This window comes from Sinohyriopsis cumingii, chromosome 4, assembly GCF_028554795.1.
Source record: "Sinohyriopsis cumingii isolate HCF-2022 chromosome 4, ASM2855479v2, whole genome shotgun sequence".
Lineage (NCBI taxonomy): Eukaryota > Metazoa > Mollusca > Bivalvia > Unionida > Unionidae > Sinohyriopsis > Sinohyriopsis cumingii.
In genome coordinates, this window is record NC_142964.1 from 147946695 (window position 1) to 147956012 (window position 9318).

Genomic DNA, 9318 nt, shown 5'->3' on the forward strand with positions numbered 1-9318 from the left:
TACTATTGGAGTAATAGCATCCTACCTCCTGATTCTCAAGTATTTCAACAGCTAGCTAATCCACACTGTTTAGGTTAAGTCCCACCCTCTGGACCTGTTTTATTGTTGGTCTATAGTAACTCGATTGTGTCCCTTAACCAACCTCGAGAAGTAGAGTAGTATCAATATTCTGGTTTTACCTCCCCCCCCCTTCCTCCTTGGTCCTCACCCAAAGCCATAGCCTCTAACCCTTATGACTTGAGAAACAAATCACTTACAAGAAATATGCAACCTGTTGATTATTAATCCATGAAATTAGTCAAAATATATACACATTCTTTATGTTGTATACGGCTACAATGTAGCTAGCAGCATTGAATCGATCATTAGTTCCCAGGCTACAAAAAGCTTTTGCTGTGATTATATCATCCACAACTGGTGCAAATCATATCAAAATGGTCGATCTTAATGTGCATTTAAATTCAAAGAGATAAGCAGTTTTGATTTATTCTGCACCGCATCAGCAGTTGCTAATATCGAAAAGCGAAAAGTAATATTTTGAGTGAAAGAGCTGGAAATATTCAGTTGGCCTATAAGTACTATCTACACTTACCATTACATGAGACATAAATAGTAATAGCATGTTTTTTTATCTTAGCTCATAAAGGGAGAGGCCTGTGTGTTTTTCAAACAATTAATGCTAAATATGTGGTTCTCTTTGCAGTCTCAACACAAGCCATAGCTGAGACAACTAAAGTACCATACTCTAAGACACAAGATCGCTTGTTTGAATCCAAGTTTGGACAGTTTGTTTCTTATTAAATAGGGAGACAACTCAGTCTAGCTGGCAAAAGTGAAAGTTAGATATATTAAATAGGGAGACAACTGATCAATTTATATAATATGGTGCAAGAACAAGTTGAGTCTCAGACTAAATCGTGGATTAGGTTTGATGATTTTAGCTAATGCTGTGATCATGAATATATATAAGAGCAGGCCAGTTAAACATTATTTCTTTTCAGGGGCGAGTATTATTTCGAAATGGAATTGGAACAGTTTTAAAACTTACCATGAGGCAGAGCAGTATGAGCATAAGACGGAAATTAATAATGGCTGTTTTTGAACACAAACTTTTTAAAAGTTTTTATGAAATGCACAAAATATTTGACATTATTGGGTACGTACGACAGTCGGACAAAATTTTTGTTGATATTGTACTGAGTGATGGGTCATTTGATATTCTTTCTGATATTCTTTCTCAAAAGTATTTTCCTAAGGGAATTTTGCTATGAGAACCCAGAAACAGGCATGTTTAATTATTTGATCATGGTTGATTGACAAGTTTGTTTTATTGCGGCGGACAATACGGGTTTTTGTACAAAATACCACTGGAGGCTTATAATAAGATAAACAGGAAAAACAATGCTTACAACCAATTAGATAAGCTTCTACATACATACATACATACATACATACATACATACATATATACATACACACAAACACACACACATGCATACATATATACATGCATCCATCGATCCATACATACATGCATGCGTGCGTGTGTGTGTGCATGCAGGCAGGCAGGCATGCAGGCGGGCAGACAGATATATACACACACATACAAACTGTGGCAGAACATGCCATAATGAAAAACACAAATGCTAGTGTTTCGTACTGATCCAGGTCTTAAATGTGGCATTGGAGTCACATCACATAATCAACTCTGTCAGCCATGTGCATCTGTTTGTGAATATTATGTCACTTAAAAACAGACACAGACACCTGTGATTACACAAAAACCTGTGATTGCACAAACACTGGTGGTTGCAGAGACTTGTACGTAAGTAAATGACATAATAGCTAGGATCAAGGCAATTGTAGTTTATCATTCTGGTAAAATGCAAAAACTAAAACAATATATTGATGGGTTTCCTAATTAGAGAAGGTTTCCTCATATATAAGCATGCCCAGCTTATTATAAGCAAATCATTTAACATCATTTATTGAGACCAATACTTACACCGAATCCACCAGTGGTCACTAATCCACCATGAGATGTTAATCCAAAAGCAACAGTACAACAACTAAAACAGTTTGCATGTGAGCATATAATAGAAATACCAAGAGGAGCAAGAAAATTTCTCATACTTGAGGTATTAGATGAATTTCAACAAAAACGTCATATTGAGGATGATTAACACCATCATCGTATAAAGGATAAACACCAAAGCTGCTGAATTTATTTGTAACCCAACACAGCAATCACTATTACCTGAATTCAAATTTCATACATGTAGTGGTGAATTAGAAAATCAAGCAGCAATTATCCCACTCACATCCCAAACCAGGCAAACACACTCAACAATGTTTAACAAATATGATACCAGGAATTACATCGGTGTTACAAAACGTTGGCCACTCTGGAGTTAAATAAGATACAGTTCTTCATGTGCATGTGGTTATTACAGCTGTTACAAGGATCGATTTAAAACTACTACACCTTGGATTTTCAGCATTGCTCGTATAATCATGAAACGTAGCGACACCAGCGCCATCAATGATGAAATTGATAAAGGCATTGGAAAGATTCTAGAGACGTCAGAAAAATATATCAATGCAGGATCAGGATGGACTATTGACAGATGTGTCCAAGTGAAGGTGCGTATATCACCATGCCAGCCGTTTTGTGGATCCAGTTACATACCAGCACCAGAGTGGGTACATCCAAGGTCAGTGATAAACGTAAAGAATGTTAACAACATATGTTTTGAAGGTATGTGCATTATATCCGGCTAGTGAACACCAAGATATGCACTTGACGGAAAACCAACTTTGGTGATATCGAATTTCTTGTGCAGGATACCAAATCTACACTGAACAAATCTGAAACACTTAACCCTGGATCGCTGTTAATATGTTTTCTTAAGATAAAGAATTTTATCAGCTTTCACAATTCCTACATGGACAAACTCAGATTATTTCGTTGTTGCTGAGTGAAATGAAAGAATCAGAGTCGGTATCGCACTACGTATGGATAAGGAATCTTGATCGGTTGCTTAACTGACACAGCAAGCACACGCATAAGAAGTTTCCATGCAGACCTTGCATCCATATATGTAGCACCCGACAACTGCTCACCAACCACGACTTGTACTGCTGTGGGATCCGTGAAAAACCACAATGGACAATAATGTCTGACCCAGGAGAAAACATTTTTAAATTCATTGTGGCGCAACAAAAGATGAAATTTCCTTATACCATCTGCGCTTATTTTGAATGTCTCAACGTTCCAGTAGTAGATGCATTCAGCTCCACGTCTAGCCTTACAACACAAGTCGCTGACCAACCACCATCTGGACTTTGTTAAATGGCAGTTAGGTGTGATGGGAAAATAGAACCACCAATGTTATATCGTGGCAAGGCATTGGTTCACGTGTTTCTTAAATCGGTCGAGGTTACAGTGAAATGGACTCGGCAATAGCTCTATTCACCAGCAGTCATGTCATGATTATGATGTAATATGCTTATTGCTGGATCTGTAATGGGCCTCTTAACAAAGACAAAGGTCTTTTGCCTAAAGTTCGGTTCCAAATTCTGTGATCACTGTCATGTAACTGGCACGTGCAGAACAGCCACACACAAAGCACGCATTCTACAGTTCAGAATTTATCCCAAGAAAACAAAAATATCTGTAGTGTTTCATAACTTGCATGGGTATGATGACAACCTAATAATGCAAGCAGTATCCTCAAGCATCAAACTCACGAATAAGCATAATCCCCAACAACATGGAAAAATACATGACAATTGCTGTTCATCGAATAATTACAGTTTAAGAATTTATTCTTGGACAAGTTAGTGAGCAATCTAATGGCAGAGAACTCTGCAATCACTCGTAGGTATTGTCCGAAAACACAGACATACTGACGAGAAAAGGTGTGTATCCATATGAGTACATGAGTGACTGCGACAAATTTGCCGAAACTCAGTTGCCGCCGATCGAAGCGTTTTATTATCGAAGTTGTTGTTGTTGTTGTTGTTGTTATAGGGTTTAACAGCATTTTTAAGTACAAGATAGGCTATACGTGGTGGCCAGTATTAATGGTGGAGGAAGAACCCGGAAAGAACCACCGACCCACGAGAAGCTACCGGCAAGCTTTCTCACATATTATTATCGAAGTCACGTGAAGTTATCTTAGAAAAGATTATGAGCACGAAAACAAAGTTTGGTCCACATTCGAGTGCAAAAAATTATGTGGCTGTCATGATCTGTATTGTATCTGCTTACCAATATATTGTGCTGATGGTTCAGAAATTTCATGACACTGCCATGCATGTCAACGAGTTATATCCATTGCATAACTTAACATCACTGGGAATGGCATGGGATGCGTTGTTATCCAAAACCAAAGTCGAGTTGGAATTACTCACCGGCATTGACAACCAGCTGTTTATTGAGAAATCTCTTCTTGGTGGAATATCTATGGTGAATCACATACATGCTCTTGCCAACAACCCAAACCTGGGCAGGTGTGACCCGTCTGTCCGTAAGTCACAACATGTATCTAGATAATAAAAAAAAACAAAACTTTATGGATCGGAACTGATACAACCGTTGCCGGTTGGTGGGTATCCGTGGATTGATCCTGCACACACTGACGTACAACAACACATAAACGATCATAACATCAACTACAAATACTTCTTTGAAGTTAATCTGGAATATCCTGAACATTTTTATGATGTGCACAACGGTTATTCACTGGCACCAGAAGCTTGGTCTGAGCCCGCCACATGGCTGTGCTCAATCAGTGCTCAATAGTTGATGAGTCCGGACGCAAATATGCTCAATGTGCCAACTAGTACCAAGTCGTAGAACTAAACTCTTGGATGGAATCGTATATCAAGTTGAATACAGATCTGAGAACTAATACCACCAATAAGTTTGAAAAGGACTAGGTGGACTATGTGACCCTAACGACCTTGCGGATCGACTGGAAAAACTTGTGGATTCAGTTCTAGCGGAAAACAATGCACTCAAAGTCATTAATGAGGCCAGATCGATTTGTCAGCGACTGATCACCAATGACATGGACAGAAAAATATATTATGCACTGATGTATGAACTTATTGAAGATATCAGTGATAAATACGACTGATGATGTACTTATACCGATGACGAGTTCTGATGAGACACTCCGCGTCTTCTGTGAAATCTATGTTGTGATGCAACTTTTTTTGTTGTAAATACAACCCAGGGCGTTACCTTGATGATTACAATCTCATCAACGAAAACAGAATTCAGCGTGACTTTTCCGCACCTGTTACTGCTGCGGAATCATTCACTCTTGAGATCGCACTTGCATCTCTGCCAGTATATTACAGATGGTCAAATATATGATCACAATCGCTTCATGGTCTTCCCGCAAACAACTCATTTATGTTTTCAGCAGACACTGTTTCCACCTATAATACTACTGAACCTTCTGCCGACGCGTATGAAATAGAATCGATCAATGAAGAAATTCAACACAGAATTAGACTGGTGACTGGCAAAGAGTCTAAAATTTCTATACATGTCAATGAGTCCACAATCAGTTCTGTCACTGCAACAGAATCTCAAACATTTGCGGTTTATATTAAACGGTCATCAATAAGATCAGCTTAAGGTTGACCAGACGACATTTCAGATGATATACAATTTTTAAGTGCGGGATATATCAGGCGTGACATTGTAAAAATTACTTAAAAGATGCAGGTCAATTTAACCTATAACACCATCAGTGGTAGTTATGAAAGCAGGTCTGAAACGACAAGCATGGCAGTTCAAGGTTATATACTGTTTGAGTTTTCACCAACCATGAAACCAGGTGATTTGACAACGATCACGCCATCAGCACCTATGTATCTTCTATGTCATAATAGCTGGTTAACACAAATACCTTTAACCATTCTGGACCAAATCGGGCTCGTTGTTGATCTGCGATGTGAAGCATTGACTGTACAACTGTACATTAGAGATCAACCTGACATTTAATATAATATTGACAGCCGTACGTGGACATAAGAGACGCATGCGCTTTGTTAACCAGTTTCCACGACATTTTATGGGATGGGCCTAGGTGACGTTCGTGCAATGTTTACGTGTGCACCAAAGGTGCTCGGGGCAGTGACTCACGTGCTGCACCAATCTCTAAGTTGCAATGCGGGTCATTAATAGCATCAAAATAACTGCTGTGGATAGGCTGAAACAACTGGAATCAAAGCTGCTCAATCGCTTTGATATCGACTACGGCAATTAGTGACTCAAGACCAAAGGTTCCAGTTACACTACCATCGACAGAAACAATGCCGCCTGCGGTTAGAAAATCATTAATGAAGCTGCTCAGCAACGATTATTAGATTCGATGTCTGGCAATGGAAATATATTCACTTTCCAAAAAGGCATTAAACACAATCGACAATGTATAAACAATGACTCATTTAAAAGATATATCGGATCCTGCAATTGACTTGAGTCCGCATGTGCTAGTGGATCGAAGTAAAAGAGATTTTCAGTATTACTTATACCCGGCTAGAGATCCTAATCAATTTAAATAGTATTACGAGTGCAGGACATGTCTGTATTTTTCCTTCCATGTGAGGCGTTCTTGGGACTTCAGGGAAAACTTGTACAGGCCGACGATGCAATTACGGTGACAATGCCCATGTAGAATTTTTCAACAACGGTGTAAATTGTTCAACATTGCACGTTATTCCATCGATGGAAAGGAAATCAAATCAATTCTTGGCATTGTAGATGTAGCCACTATAATTATTGGACTCCCCAGATACAGCAATGATTACACACGCACAGTTGGACCAGCAATGACGGTTGTCAAAGATGCAACTAACAGAACGTGATAATCCTCAAACCCGTAGTAAGATGATATTTGACAACTTAAAAGTGACAGAAGAAAGTTTCTTTGCGGTTAAACAGTCACAAGGAATCCTCAGAAGAAATTCGGCTTCACTATGCAGAAGCCATTTCCAATACTACACGTGCATATCACAATATGTAGCTTTATATGGACCGAGATCAAAACATTGACACTGGTATACAAATTTTCCAACAAGACTTTGGGACGTTGTACTCGATTTATTACATTGAGGCAATCCGTTGTGGCAATGTATTTTCATGTTCATATAGGTAACGCTGTTGCTGTTACTGATGTCATATTGTGATACTTTCCAACAATACTATGTTGTTGGAGGGTGTTGCTGGTCTAATGAGGGTCAGCGATACAGCTATGAAAAATTCATAGACTTTTCTCAGGTACATAGGTGATACATATTTAAGTAAGGTCATGTCACGAAGTGAACGGCGGCCTTTGTGAAACCAACATTAAAAAATAAAAAACGCAATTAAAAACGAGTGTGAGGTCAAACTGAAACTTTCTCCAGCAAAATTAACTGGAAATGTCCACATGTGGTTGACCCAAACAACCTTCTCAGCTTAAGTAACAAAGCACAATACTACCTCAGTGACATTAAACTTATCCAAGTCAGAGGTGATACAAATGCCAAGGACTGATTGGTGGAATATTTCCATTCCTGGTTGCGTTGTTAGCATCAGTAGCTCCATCGATTGCAAAAGCTGCGGCTTTTGGAGCTGCACAAGAAATGGCACTGAAAAAGGCTGTTGCTGGTCGTATAATAAAGGAAAAGGCCTTCAAATACCAGGAACAAGTCACCAAATTTCATCGGGAAGTGTTCTTCAATTACCCGATCGCAAAAGATCACACCGTTTATACTTCCATTGACCAATTTTGATTTAGTCGCGATGGCAAAATCATTAAAAGAAATTGTGGTGTCTTTATGCGAAATGAACTTGCAACGCACACTTAAAACTGGTATTATCAACCTGAATGTGATAACAGGATCTATCACTCACTGGGTCGCATACGTTGTGGCACCACAACATCGTTCATATTTTGACTAATATAGACTTGCACCGCCGGTTGAGTCTGTTAATAATTTAACCAGACATGGTAAACTACTACCATTTTATTTGACTATACCAGTACAAATTCGGTTGGATGGACCAATATGCAGTCCTCTTGTTTTTGAAGCGTTGCTTGCACTTAAGCTTTCACCAACCCCGCCACTTATTCATATATTATTAAAGTACGTTTAATGTTATACAAATGTCTATTAACATTTATAGAGTTTACTAGTGGTGTTGTTGTTGGCATTGTTTCAGGCAAGCTTGTCGTTTGTGAAGAGCAAGCTGGGAAACTTAAAACGTCTAATGATGACAATCGTGATATTATTGAACAGTTGAATGGCGACTTTGTAGTAATGAATCTGGTTGAAGTAACTGAAAATGGGTGAATCCGAGATGCTGGTGTGTTGGCTTCACTTACGAAAAATTATATTTATGTAACCGAGGCTGCGGTAAAACAGCATATGGATGCAAAGACCAGAGAGTTGGCCGCGCGACCACGCTTCTTAACTTTTTGGAGCGAAATTACGGAAATATTAATCAAAGAAGGCGAGTGGCCATTTTAGGCCAAGCCTCAGCAAATGGTCAACTTGTTTAAGGTTATCATGATGATAAAGGTTTTTATCAACCTAACGGTTACATTTTAAAGGTGCTAGATTGCGTATCATACTTGTTTATCATAATTGGAAGCAAAGGAACGTTGGGTCAGATGAAAATACCGATAAATGATGAACAACATCTTAATGATGTGTCACTATTATCTTATTTAAATAACATATTTGCAGGTATCAACATCAATATTCACTGGAGATAAAATTCTGTTTGAAACACTCAAAATTTATTCTATCGGTTACATAACCGTCTTTGGCGTTTGTGTTTAAGATTAGATTTTATCTTTGCATATAAGTAATGGATTCATACACACGCGCGCGCACACACACACACACACACACACACACACACACACATACATACATACATACATACATACAGTTCAGTGGCATTGCGACATAATAATTGCAAAGGTTTTTGGCTTCGAAAATATGAACAATGCTTCAGAACATTTTATTATGAATATTGCAAATCACATTTACTCGCGTATCATGTTGATACAAAAGCTGGACTATATCTTAAATATGGCATCTGAATCCAATCCCATAATCAACTTTGTTAGCATTGTGGATCTATTTATGAATATTATCATGCGTGCCATCAGCGACTTGCTTTACCTGTGATTGTACAAACACCTGTGATCATCCAAACACCCTTGACTGCACAAACATTTGACAGTATTGAAATAGACACAGAAATAAATTAAATGTAACTAGGGACGAAGCGATTGCAGTTTC